At 26.6% G+C, this 14,623-nt stretch overlaps 2 long non-coding RNA genes across 2 annotated transcripts in view; one reads left to right on the top strand and one right to left on the bottom strand.

Annotated features, from left to right (window-relative positions):
* The window catches only part of LOC126278646 (uncharacterized), a 159,224-nt gene that overhangs the window by 66,450 nt on the left and 78,151 nt on the right, over positions 1-14,623 (bottom strand). The gene's annotated exons all lie outside the window — the stretch shown is intronic.
* LOC126278648 (uncharacterized) overlaps positions 5,223-14,623 on the top strand; it is a 58,297-nt gene continuing 48,896 nt past the window's right edge. Inside the window, exon 1 of the long non-coding RNA XR_007550760.1 lies at positions 5,223-5,735. This is a non-coding gene — a long non-coding RNA (uncharacterized LOC126278648). The remainder of the gene's footprint in view (positions 5,736-14,623) is intronic.

Here is a 14,623-nt window from a genome sequence, read left to right as displayed (position 1 = left end):
TGCAGGAACTGCTCATGAGTGTAGAACATCTGATGCTCTTGTTAATACTCGTACTTCTGTATTTATTGGTAGGATTGTTCGGTTATCTACATCTAGTAGTCGGAATCCAACATTTTCTAGGTCTTGTTCTGGTGTTATATAAGTGTCAAATTCTACGTCTATGAAGTCTGAATATTCATATCTTCAATATCATTGTCGTCCAATGGTTTTAATTGTAATTATTGCATCTACTGAATCATCAAGTAAATATAATAGTCGTAATGATGGAAGGGCAATAAAAATTAATGTAATTGCTGGTAAAGCTGTTCAGATTGTTTCAATTAAATGTCCATGAAGTATATTACGGTTAGTATAGGCAATAAATAATATATAACTTAGGGCATAACCTACAATTACTGTAATTAATAATAATACGACCATAGTATGATCATGAAAGAATGATAATTGCTCCATTAATGGTGAAGCTCCATCTTGAAGAGATAAATTTGATCATGTTGCCATTAATAAATATTTTCTAATAAAAGGTCAAACCTTTATTTGTAGAGCTTAAATCTACTGCACTAATCTGCCATATTAGAATCTAGAGATTAATGGTAATTCTGAGTAACTATGTTCTGCAGGAGGGTTATTTTGTAGTCATTCTGTTGATCTTCTTATGTTAGCTCTAAATATAATTACTCGGTTTGTAATCATTCTTTCTCATATAATTACAATGAATATAATGATTCCTACAATAGAAATTGTAGACCCAATTCTTGATACTACGTTTCATGATGTATATGCGTCTGGGTAGTCAGAGTATCGTCGAGGTATTCCTGCTAATCCTAGGAAGTGTTGAGGAAAGAATGTTAAATTTACTCCAATGAATATAATTGTAAATTGGATTTTTAATCTTGTATTATTTATAGTTAATCCTGTAAATAGTGGATATCATTGAATGACACCTCCTATAATTGCAAATACTGCTCCTATAGATAATACATAATGAAAGTGGGCTACTACATAATATGTATCATGTAATACAATATCAAGTGATGAATTTGCTAATACTAATCCTGTTAATCCACCAATTGTAAATAGGAAAATAAATCCTAGAGCTCATAATAATGGTGGATTGAACTTGAATTTAGTTCCATATAATGTAGCTAATCATCTAAATACCTTAATTCCTGTAGGTACAGCAATAATTATTGTTGCTGATGTAAAATATGCTCGTGTGTCAACATCCATTCCTACTGTAAATATATGATGTGCTCATACAATAAATCCTATTAGTCCAATTGATAGTATAGCATAAATTATACCTAATGTTCCAAATGATTCAATTTTTCCTCTTTCTTGACATACAATATGTGAAATAATTCCGAACCCCGGTAGAATTAAAATATAAACTTCTGGGTGTCCAAAGAATCAAAATAGATGTTGATATAGAATTGGGTCACCCCCTCCTGCAGGGTCAAAGAATGATGTATTTAAATTTCGATCTGTTAATAATATAGTAATAGCTCCTGCTAAAACTGGAAGTGAAAGAAGGAGAAGTAATGCTGTAATAGCTACAGATCATACAAATAAAGGTGTTTGATCTAAAGTTATACTTTCTGATCGTATATTAATTGCTGTTGTAATGAAATTCACTGCACCAAGAATAGATGATACACCTGCTAAGTGCAGTGAAAAAATAGCTAGATCTACAGATGCACCCCCGTGTGCAATAGCTCCTGCTAGAGGAGGGTAAACTGTTCATCCTGTACCAGCACCATTATCTACTATAGAAGATGTAAGAAGAAGGGTTAGTGAAGGTGGTAGTAATCAAAAACTTATATTATTTATTCGTGGAAATGCTATATCTGGTGCACCAATTATTAGTGGAACAAGTCAATTACCAAATCCACCAATTGTAATAGGTATTACTCTAAAGAAAATTATTACGAATGTGTGAGCTGTAATAATAACATTATAAATCTGGTCATCCCCAATTAGAGATCCGGGTTGGCCAAGTTCAGCACGAATAAGTATTCTTATTGATGTTCCTACTATTCCTGCTCATGCTCCAAATATGAAGTATAAAGTACCAATGTCCTTATGGTTTGTTGAGAATAATCATTTTTGCGGTAAGATGGCTGAATTTTAGGTGGTAGACTGTAAATCTACTTATGAGATGTTTTCTCTCTTATCATATTTAGGTCTTATATTCAATTATGATTCTAGACTGCAATTCTAGAGGTGTAAAATTTTACTAGGGCCTAAAAGATTATTCTTTTAATTATAACTTTGAAGGTTATTAGTTTGATTAACTTAAGTCCTTAGTATAATGAAATTAAGGTTGATGTTGAAATCAATCCTATTGTTGAAATTATTACTGTTATAGGAAGAATGATTCTTGATTTTTGGGACTTTATCTTTATAGATCACGAATTTTCTGTGTATGATATAATTAGAGCTGAGAATCTAATACGTATATAGTAGTAGAGTGTAATTGTAGTTAATACAACTATAATAGTTATAATAGTTGTTATATTGTTTTCTATTAATGATTGTATTACAATTCATTTTGGTAAGAATCCAAGGAATGGTGGTAGTCCACCTAAAGATAATAAAGATAAGAATATTATGAATTTAATTTCGGTTTTTATATTTCTGGCTGAATAAATTTGATTTATGAAAAATAAATTTATTTGCTTAAATAATAAAACTATAATTAATCTTAATAGTGAGTAAAAAATGAAGTATAGTTCTCAGATGTTTTCTCTGACTGTTAATGATCTAATTATTCAACCTAGATGTCTGATTGATGAATATGCTAAAAGTTGTCGTAAGGATGTTTGATTTAAACCTCCTATTGCCCCAATAATAATTCTTAAGATAATAATTGTTCAAATAAAAGTTCTTAATTGAATACAATAAGATAAGACCATTATTGGGGCGATTTTTTGTCATGTTATTAATGTTAAACAATTATTTCATCTTGATGCTCCTATAACTTCTGGAAATCAGAAATGGAAAGGTACAGCTCCAATCTTTAATAATAGTCTAGATCTAATTATTATTGATGGGATAAATTCTGTTTCCCATCCCATGGGATATTTTATTTGAATCAGCAAAATTGAAAATAATAATATTGTCGATGCTATTGCTTGGACAATAAAATATTTAATTGATGATTCATTTATTATTATATTTTTATTTCTTGTTAGGAGCAGAATAAATGAAAGTAAGTTGATCTCAAGTCCTATTCAAACCCCAAATCAGGAATTTGATGAAATGGACAGGATCGTTCCTATCATTAATGTTGATAGGAAGAGAAGTTTTGTAGAGTTGTTGGTCATTAAAAAGCAGAGGATTGATACCTCTATAAATGGGGTATGAACCCATTAGCTTGTTTAGCTTACCTTTTTACATTAAGGTGTATGATGCACGTTAGTTTTTGATACTAAAGGAGGTAGTTTAATTCTATCTTATGTAATTTTAATGAAGGTAATTTTATTTACTTTATTTACCCTATCAAGGTAACCCTTTAATCAGGCACTTCATTTATTTAATATATAAATCGAAAGTTTTTTTTGAAATTCTTTTATGTATTATTTTGTTTAATTAGGATTAATTTATCCTGCTCATTTTATTTATTTATATATATATATATATATATATATATATATATATATATATATATATATAATAAATAATTTATATTAATATATTACATTCAATTGAAATTAAAGTATTATAAGTTCATCTTACCATTATCAATTGATTATTTTAATGCAATTATTTACCTAGGATTATAGCTACTTATGTTTTTATCTTAAAATAGGTTATTATAATATAATATATATAATAATATGTAATTTAATATTTAATATTATTATAATTGGATATAATAAATAAAATTATTAATTTAAATATAAAATATTATAATTAATATAAATAATTATATTAATTATAATAATATAATTATGTAAATTATCTATAATTAGATTATTTAACTAATATATATGAAAGTTAACTTAATATAAAAAAAGAATTCATATTAATAACATATTATATTAAATTACATAAGTGTATAAAATATATTTATTATATTATTTAATCTTTCTTTATTTATTAGTGAAAAGAAAGATTAAATAAGAAAGAATATAATACATTTATTGCTATACATGTTCCATATTAATCTTTAATTATATATAATAGAGAAGTTGTTGTGGTCATACATAGGGGCGTTTCTTTTTTTTTTGTTAATGTTTGTGGTTTTTTCTTTTTTTTTCTTTAAATATTTGAATCTTTTATTTTTTCCCGAATTAATAGATTTAAAATTTTCTTATTTTTTATTTTTAAAAGTTTTATTCTTGCTTGTTTATTCACTTTTTCTTTGTATTATATGTAAGGTTTGTTAGACTAAATGTTCTTTTTGCAGTAATTTGATTTAATTATCAAGTGATTTTGGATTTAGCAATTGATTTAGTATCGGCATAATTCGTGCCAGCAGCCGCGGTTATACGATTGATACAAGTGAATATTATTGGTTAAAACAGTTGTTTATATTATTAGGGTTGAAATATAAATTTGTAAGGTGAAATGTTAAAATTTATTTGTGGCCCTTTTTATGAATCTGTGAAATTTAAATAATAAACTAGGATTAGATACCCTATTATTTTAAATGTTAATTATATTTACCAGGGTACTATTAGTTAAGGTCTTTAAACACAAAGAATTTTGCGGTATCTCATTCCATTCAGAGGAACCTACCCCATGATTGATAATACACGATTTACTCTACTTAATTTATTTGTTTGTATATCTCCGTTATCAGAGAATCTTTTTAGAGTTATAATTCTCAAGATTTATAATTATAAAATATTTCAGGTCAAGGTGCAGCTTATAGTTAAGAGGAGGTGGGTTACAATAGATTTTTGTTTATAACAGATTTGATAGTGAAATACTGTTAATGAAGGTGGATTTGATAGTAATTTAATTTATTTAATTTAACTGATATTGGCTCTGAGATGTGTACACATCGCCCGTCGCTCTCATTATTGATTATTCTATTTTATTTTAAAGTAGCTTCAATTTAGATGAGATAAGTCGTAACATAGTAGATGTACTGGAAAGTGTATCTAGGAAGAGTTTCAAGATATAACTTATTAGTAAAGTGTTTCATTTACACTGAAAATTTTTCTGTGCAAATCAGGATATCTTGATTATTTATTTTATTATATTTATTTTTTGTTTATTTAATTATTTAATATAAATAATTTTATTGTATTTTTGTCTTAGTATATTTTATAGAATTGATTTTTTAAATTATAGTTTATTGGTAATGTAAGTGTTTTATGAAATATTATTTTAAATTTTTTTAAGTAGATTTTATTTATTGTACCTTTTGTATCAGGGTTTATCAAAATTTTAGTATTTATTTTACTTGTCTCGATTTGGGTTGATTTATAAATAATTTATAGTTAATGTATCATAATTATTATTAAATTATTTATAGAAATGAGATGTTAATCGTTTCCCAAGATATCTAGTTTCTTAAGAAAAAATTTAATTTTTTAAAGTTATTTGTTTTTATTTAATTTTTTAAGTAAAAATATTAACTTATTTATTCTTTAAGGGATAAGCTTTGAAGTTAATAACCTATAATTTATTTTATAGAAATATAATAGTAAGCTTTAAACCAGCTATCTTTAAGATTACGTTTTAGTTCATTATTTTTTATTTTGATTTTATAAATATTTTAGGTTTTTTATTAAGATTATTAATTAAATTTTAAAATTTTTGTAATAATGATAGAATTAGTATATTTATTTGTATGAAATTTTTACCTTGTGAACTTATTATAAGGAACTAGGCAAAATTGATTTCCGCCTGTTCATCAAAAACATGTCCTCTTGTTTATATTTTGAGGTCTGGCCTGCTCACTGAGCGTATTTTTAAAGAGCCGCGGTATTTTGACCGTGCAAAGGTAGCATAATCATTAGTCTCTTAATTAGTGGCTGGAATGAATGGCTTGACGAGAAATCAACTGTCTCTTAATAAATTTTTGAATTTAACTTTTGAGTCAAAAGGCTTAAATTCTTCTTTAGGACGAGAAGACCCTATAGAGCTTGACATTTTACTTTTATATAGTTTTTTGTTTCTATATTTTTCTATATTTAATGATGATGTTTTGTTGGGGTGACATGAAGAATAGATAAACTCTTCATTATTATATCATTTATTTATGTTTGTTATTTTGATCCATAATTTATGATCATAAGATTAAGTTACCTTAGGGATAACAGCGTAATTGTTTTTGAGAGCTCATATCGACAAAGCAGATTGCGACCTCGATGTTGGATTAAGAAAAATTTTGGGTGCAGGAGCCCAATGATTAGGTCTGTTCGACCTTTAAATTCTTACATGATCTGAGTTCAGACCGGCGTGAGCCAGGTCGGTTTCTATCCTAAGATTGTTAATCCATATTAGTACGAAAGGACCATATGGTTAAAATATTTTTTGTTATATTGATTAATATTAATTTATTTACTATTTTGACCGATTAATGTGTTGAATTTAGAATTCATTTATGTAGATTTTTTCTACAAATAGTATTGATACTTTATGATTTATTTATATTTATTTTGAATTTTCTTTTATTGGTTATTTGTGTTTTAATTAGTGTTGCCTTTTTAACTTTATTAGAGCGTAAGGTTTTAGGTTATATTCAGATTCGAAAGGGTCCAAATAAGGTAGGTTTTGTTGGAATTCCTCAGCCATTTAGAGATGCTATTAAGTTAATTTGTAAGGAGCAGCCAATTCCTATTATATCTAATTACCTACTTTATTATTTTTCCCCTGTTTTTAATTTAATGATTTCTTTAGCCGTTTGAGTAATTTTTCCTTATTTAACTTATATGTGTTCTTTTTCTTATGGATTTTTATTTTTTTTATGTTGTACTAGATTAGGTGTTTATACTGTTATAATTGCTGGTTGATCTCCTAATTCAAATTATTCATTATTAGGTTCTCCTCGTTCTGTTGCTCAAACAATTTCTTATGAAGTTAGTTTAGCTTTAATTTTATTGTCTTTAATTATTTTAATTGGTAGTTTTAATATGTTTGATTTTATAAACTATCAGCTTTATTGTTGATTTATTATTATTTCTTTTCCTTTAGCTTTAGCTTGTTTTGCTTCTTGCTTAACTGAAACTAATCGTACTCCTTTTGATTTTGCTGAAGGGGAATCTGAGTTAGTTGCAGGATTTAATATTGAGTATGGTGCGGGTGGTTTTACTTTAATTTTTTTAGCTGAATATACTAGAATTGTCTTCATAATAATGTTATTGGCTTTAATTTTTTTGGGCGGTGATTTTTATTCTTTTATATTTTTTATTAAGCTTGCTATTATATCTTTTGGTTTTATTTGGGTTCGTGGAACATTACCACGGTTCCGTTATGATAAATTAATGTACTTAGCTTGAAAAAGTTTTTTACCTTTATCTTTGAATTTTTTTATTTTCTTTGTTGGTTTAAAGATTTTATTTATCTCATTTGTTTAGTGAAATTTTTTGAGAAAAGTTAATAGAAGAGTTAAACTTCTAATTTTATGTTTTCAAAACATATGCTTTTCCTAAGCTAATTAACTTTATTCCTTAATTAATTTATCTCATGCGTTTGCGACATGGACATTAATTAAGAAATATGTGAAGTAAATAATTGTTAAGATTTGACCTGTTATAATATAAGGTTCTTCAACAGGTCGTTTACCAATTCACGTTAGTAAGCATACAACAACTACTATAATTCAGAATAAAATTTGATTAATAGGGTAAAATTGAATGCCTCGGAATGGTGTTTTATTATAAAATGGTAAAATTATTAAGATTCTAATTGATAAAAATAATGCAATAACACCTCCTAACTTATTAGGGATAGATCGTAGAATTGCATATGCAAATAGGAAATATCATTCTGGTTGAATGTGAACTGGTGTTACTAATGGGTTGGCAGGTACAAAGTTATCTGGATCTCCTAATAGGTAAGGATTAATTAAACATAGTATAATTAATAATGATGTTATTATTACAAATGTAATAGAATCCTTAAAGGTAAAGTATGGATGGAATGGAATTTTTTCAATATCTCCATTTAGTCCAAGAGGATTATTAGATCCTGTTTGGTGAAGAAAAAATAAATGAATTGCTGCTATAGCAGCAATAATAAATGGTAATACAAAATGGAATGTGAAGAATCGATTTAATGTTGCATTATCAACAGCGAATCCTCCTCATACTCATTGGACTAAATCTGTTCCTAAGTATGGGATTGCTGATAATAAATTAGTAATTACTGTTGCACCTCAAAAAGATATTTGGCCTCAGGGTAAGACATATCCTATAAATGCAGTTGCTATAACTAAAAATAAAATCACTGTACCAATTATTCAGGTATGTATATATATATAAGATCCATAGTAAATTCCCCGTCCTACATGTAAGTAAATACAAATAAAAAATATAGATGCTCCATTTGCGTGTAAGGTTCGGATAATTCAACCATTATTTACGTCTCGGCAGATGTGTACTACACTACTGAATGCTATTTCAATATTTGATGTATAATGTATAGCTAAAAATAGTCCTGTTACGATTTGAATTACCAAACATAACCCTAATAGGGATCCAAAATTTCATCAAAATGAAATATTTGTTGGGGCAGGTAAGTCAATTAAAGAGTTATTAATAATTTTAATTAAAGGATGTCTTAATCGTAAGGGTTTATTCATTAGTAATTATCTTATTTTACGAATAGGTCCCTGATTAATATTGGTGATTTTAACAACTGCTAGTAGTGCTAAAAATAAATAAATTATTATTATTATTGTAATAATGAATGTTGGTCTATTATATAATTTTTCTAAAGATATTGTTATTTCTTGATAATTGATTGAATTATCAATATTTATAGTTTCGGTGTTTTTGAACAAGTCTATAAATATAGATATATCTAGAATAATTAATATTAATATGATAAATACTCACATTATTAATGTAATAATTATAGTGATTGATTTAGGCTGAAATATTTCGTTTGATGTAATTCTTGTAATATAAATAAATAATACTAGTATACCACCAAGAAATGTTAAAAATAAAATATATGATAATCAATATCTTTCTATTATTGTTCCTGTTATTAATCCAACTAGGAAGGTTTGAAGGATAATAAAAAGCATTATTGATATTGGGTGTCTTAATTTAATAAAATTAATATTTATTACATTTGATAATGATATAATTATTATTTTGATCATTTCAGGTGTTAGTTTATTTAAAATACCGGTTTTGGGGACCGATGATGGAAGCTTTTCCACCTCTGAAGTTTTAAAAGTGGGGGCTGGACTTATTTCCGGTTTACAAGAGCGGCGTTTTTTTAAACTATTAAAACTAATGTTTATATTCTCTATTTTTACTTCTTTATTGATTTATTTTGCTGGTGTTTATATTTTTTCTTCTAAACGTAAACATTTATTAATGGTTCTTTTGAGATTAGAATATATTGTTCTTTCTTTATTTATGTTAGTTATTGTTTTTCTTATTGAGTTTGATTATGATTATTTTTTTCCTGTTATTTTTTTAGTTTTTTCTGTTTGAGAGGGTGCTTTAGGTCTTTCTATTTTAGTTGCAATAATTCGTTCTCATGGTAATGATTTTTTTAATTCTTTTGGTTTATCTTTATGTTAAAGTATTTATTTATAACTATTTTTTGATCCCTCTTTGTTTATTAAATAATTGTTGATGGTTGGTTCATTCTTTAATGTTTCTGTCGGGTTTTGTTTTTATAATTTGTGTTTATTCATATGCTGATTTGAATATAATTAGATATTATTTTGGTATTAATTATTTTTCTTTTAGTTTAATTTTACTTAGTTTTTGGATTTGTTCTTTAATAATCACTGCTAGAGGTTCAGTTTATTTAAGTTCATATCATTCTAATTTTTTTGTTTTTATGGTTTTGATTTTAATAATTATGCTTTATTGTTCATTTGCTAGATTAAGTCTTCTTTCTTTTTATATTTTTTTTGAGGCTAGATTAGTTCCTACTTTACTTTTAATTTTGGGTTGGGGTTATCAACCTGAGCGTTTGCAGGCTGGTGTTTATTTAATTTTTTATACTTTGGTTGCTAGATTACCTTTATTATTAGTTTTATTTAAGGTTTATGATTTTTCTAATACTTTATATTTTCCTTTATTGGTTGATTTTGGTTCTTATTATTTTATGTTTTATGTATTTATAATTTTGGCTTTTTTAGTTGAGATACCTATGTTTTTGGTTCATTTATGACTTCCTAAGGCTCATGTAGAGGCCCCTATTTCAGGTAGAATAATTCTTGCTGGTGTTTTATTAAAGTTAGGTGGTTATGGTATTTTTCGTGTTATAAAGGTTATTTCTTATTTGGGTTTAAAGTTTAATTATTTTTGATTGTCTTTAGGTTTATCTGGGGGTGTTATTGTAAGATTTATTTGTTTTCGTCAGGTTGATTTAAAGTCTTTAATTGCATATTATTCTGTTGCTCATATAAGAATGGTTATTGGTGGATTGATGACTATGAATTGATGAGGTTGTGTAGGTTCTCTTTCTCTAATGGTTGGTCATGGTTTATGTTCTTCTGGTTTATTTTGTTTATCTAATATTATTTATGAACGTTTAGGTAGACGAAGATTATTAATTAACAAGGGTATAATTAATTTGATGCCAAGAATGGCTTTATGATGATTTCTTTTAAGATCATCAAATATGGCTGCTCCTCCTTCTTTAAATTTGGTAGGTGAAATTAGATTATTAAATAGAATTATATCTTGATCTTCTTTTAGATTCTTTGCTTTGATTTTTTTATCTTTTTTTAGAGCTGTTTATACTTTGTATATATATTCTTATTCTCAGCATGGGAATTATTATTCTGGTGTTTATACTTGTTCTCTTGGTTATTTTCGTGAATATCATCTTTTACTTTTACATTGATTGCCTTTAAATATTCTCTGTTTAAAGGGTGAATATTTCTTTGTTTAGTTTGCTTAAGTATTTTAATTAAAAATATTGTTTTGTGGAATCAATGATATGAAGTTTTTCATCTTAGGCCGTGAATTTATTTTCTATTTGTTCTTTGAGTTTTTTTTCTTTGTTTATTTCGAGAACTATAATTTTTATTTTAGGTATTTATTATTTAATAATTGATTATAGAGTTTTTGTTGAGTGAGAGCTTTTCAATTTAAATGGTTCTATAGTTGTTATAACTTTAATTTTGGATTGAATATCTCTTATTTTTATATCTTTTGTTATATATATTTCTTCTTTGGTTATTTATTATAGAGAGGATTATATATCTGGTGAAAAGAATATAAATCGTTTTATTATTATTGTTTTAATATTTATTCTTTCTACAGGTTTTTTAATTATTAGTCCTAATTTAATTAGAATTTTATTAGGTTGAGATGGTTTAGGTTTAGTTTCTTATTGTTTAGTTATTTATTATCAAAATGTAAAATCTTATAGTGCTGGTATATTAACTGCACTTTCTAATCGTATTGGTGATGTTGCTATTTTAATTTCTATTGCATGAATGTTAAATTTTGGTGGTTGAAATTATATTTATTATTATTTGATTTTATTTCTAATTCTTTTGAAATAAAGCTCATTACTATATTAATTGTTTTAGCAGCTATAACTAAGAGAGCTCAGATTCCTTTCTCTTCATGACTTCCTGCTGCTATAGCAGCTCCTACTCCTGTTTCTGCTTTAGTTCATTCTTCTACTCTTGTTACTGCTGGTGTTTATTTATTAATTCGTTTTAGACCAATATTGGATACTTATAATTGTGGTTGATTTTTACTTTTAATTGGTTGTATAACTATATTTATGGCTGGATTGGGCGCTAATTTTGAGTTTGATTTAAAGAAGATTATTGCTCTTTCTACTTTAAGACAACTTGGTTTAATAATAAGAATTTTGGCTATAGGTTATCCAAAGCTTGCATTTTTTCATTTATTGGCTCATGCTTTATTTAAGGCATTATTATTTATATGTGCAGGTTCAATAATTCATAATTTGAAGGATTCTCAGGATATTCGTTTTATAGGATCAATTGTTAATTTCATACCTTTAACTTCAGTTTGTTTTAATGTTTCTAGTTTATCTTTGTGTGGAATACCTTTTTTAGCGGGATTTTATTCAAAGGATTTAATTCTTGAGATGGTTTGTTTAAGATGAATTGAATGTTTAATTTTTTTTCTTTATTTTTTTTCTACTGGTTTAACTGCTTCTTATTCTTTTCGTTTTTTTATTATTCAATATCTGGTGATAATAATTTTTATTCTAGATTTTCTTTTGATGATAAGGGTTATTATATTTCATTTGGATTAATTGGTCTATTGTTTGTTGCTGTTTTTGGTGGTAGTCTTTTATCTTGATTAATTTTTCCTATTCCTCATGTGATTGCTTTACCTTATTATTTAAAGTTTTTAACTATTACAGTTGTTATTTTAGGTGCTTATTTAGGTTATCTTATTTCTAATTTTGATTTTTCTCATAATTTATTTTCTTTAAGTATACTTTCTTTTGTTAGATTTGCTGGTTCTATATGATTTATACCTTTTCTTTCAACTAAGTTTATTAGATATATTCCTTTAAAAATAGGTTATTATTCATCTAAGTCATTTGATTATGGTTGAGGTGAATTACTTGGTGGTCAAGGTTTATATAGATTATTTATTTATTTAATTGGTTATATTCAAGGTTGATATGATTCTAATTTCAAGATTTATCTTTTAACTTTTATTTTTTGAATATTTATTTTGGTAATATTGTTTTTCGTTTACTTAAATAGCTTATAATTAGAGCGTGACACTGAAGATGTTAAGGAAGTATTTTTACTTTTAAGTATTTATAAATATAGATATATTATTTTTACAGTGAAAATGTAATGTTTTATTTAAACTATATAAATTCTAGAAATGTTAACGGAGTTTAACCGCTAATATAAAAAGTTAGCAGCTTTCATATTGGCTTTACATTTCCTTAATTGGAACTATTATAGTTCAATTATATTATTAACAGTAATACGCCTCTTTTTGGCTTCAATTAATAAGAATAAGGGTAGTACATACCAATCTTCCAGGTCGAAACTGACTGCAATATTTCGCTTCTTATTCTATTTAAGGTTGATTGATAATATCAATACTTTTTGAATGCAACCCAAATGTTATATTTAACTACAACCCTTTATTCTGCTCTTTGTAATGCTCCTTGGTTTCATTCATGGTATAGTCCTCCTAATAGAACTAGAATAAAAAATATTGTTGATACTGTTCAGATTATAATGTCTGAAGTTTTAAAAATAATTACAATTGGTAGAATTAGTGCAATTTCTACATCAAAAATTAAAAAGATTACTGCGATTAGGAAGAATCGTATTGAGAATGGTATTCGTGCTGATCTTTTTGGATCAAACCCACATTCAAATGGTGATCTTTTTTCTCGATCATTAATTAATTTTTTTGATAGTGTTGTTGCCAGGATTATAACAATTATTGGAATAATAAATCTAATGAAAACTCTTGTTGATAGAATTAGAATTGTTTTTCTTGATTTATATCAAGTTTTCTGATTGGAAGTCAAATGTACTATTTATACTAGAAAAACAATTATCTACCTCATCAATAAATAGAGATATATAAGAATAATCATACTACATCTATGAAGTGTCAGTATCATGCTGCTGCTTCAAATCCAAAGTGATGTCTTGGTGAAAATTGATTTATTGAGTGTCGAAGTAGACATGTTGATAAAAAGATTGTTCCAATAATTACGTGTAAACCATGGAATCCTGTTGCAACAAAGAATGTTGATCCATAAACTGCATCTGCAATGGTAAAAGGTGCTTCTCAATATTCATATGCTTGAAGTATTGTAAAGTATAGTCCTAATAACACTGTGAAGAATAATCCTTGTAGTGCTTGAGTATGATTAGATTCCATTAAGCTATGATGTGCTCATGTTACTGTTACTCCTGATGCTAAAAGAATAGCTGTATTAAGTAATGGAATTTGTATAGGGTTAAAGGGTTGAATTCCTATTGGAGGTCATAGTATTCCTAGTTCAATTGTTGGTGCTAATCTTCTTCCAAAGAATGCTCAAAAAAAAGAAACGAAAAATAATACCTCTGATGCCATAAATAAAATTATTCCTCATCGTAATCCAATTGATACAAATCCTGTATGTAATCCTTGATATGTTCCTTCTCGTACTACATCTCGTCATCATTGAATTATAGTTAGTAGGGTAATTCCAAATCCAATTATGAATAAGTTAATATTAAATAGGTGGAATCATTTTGCTAGTCCTGATACTAGGACTATTGCTCCAATTGCTCCTGTTAATGGTCAAGGTCTATAGTCTACTAAGTGGAATGGGTGGTTTGAGTGAGTTGTTAACATAGGTTTAATATACTTCTCTAGAATATAGAGTTCTTAGAATTGAGAAAACATAGGCTTGAATTATTGCTACTGCTGATTCTAGAATTAATAGAAGTATTTGTCCAATAATTAGTAATGAGATAAAGTTTATTGCTATAGATGGTCCTGTGTTTCCT

Source organism: Schistocerca gregaria, chromosome 6 (assembly GCF_023897955.1).
Source record: "Schistocerca gregaria isolate iqSchGreg1 chromosome 6, iqSchGreg1.2, whole genome shotgun sequence".
In the NCBI taxonomy this organism is placed as follows: domain Eukaryota; kingdom Metazoa; phylum Arthropoda; class Insecta; order Orthoptera; family Acrididae; genus Schistocerca; species Schistocerca gregaria.
This window is presented reverse-complemented; position numbering and strand designations above follow the sequence as displayed.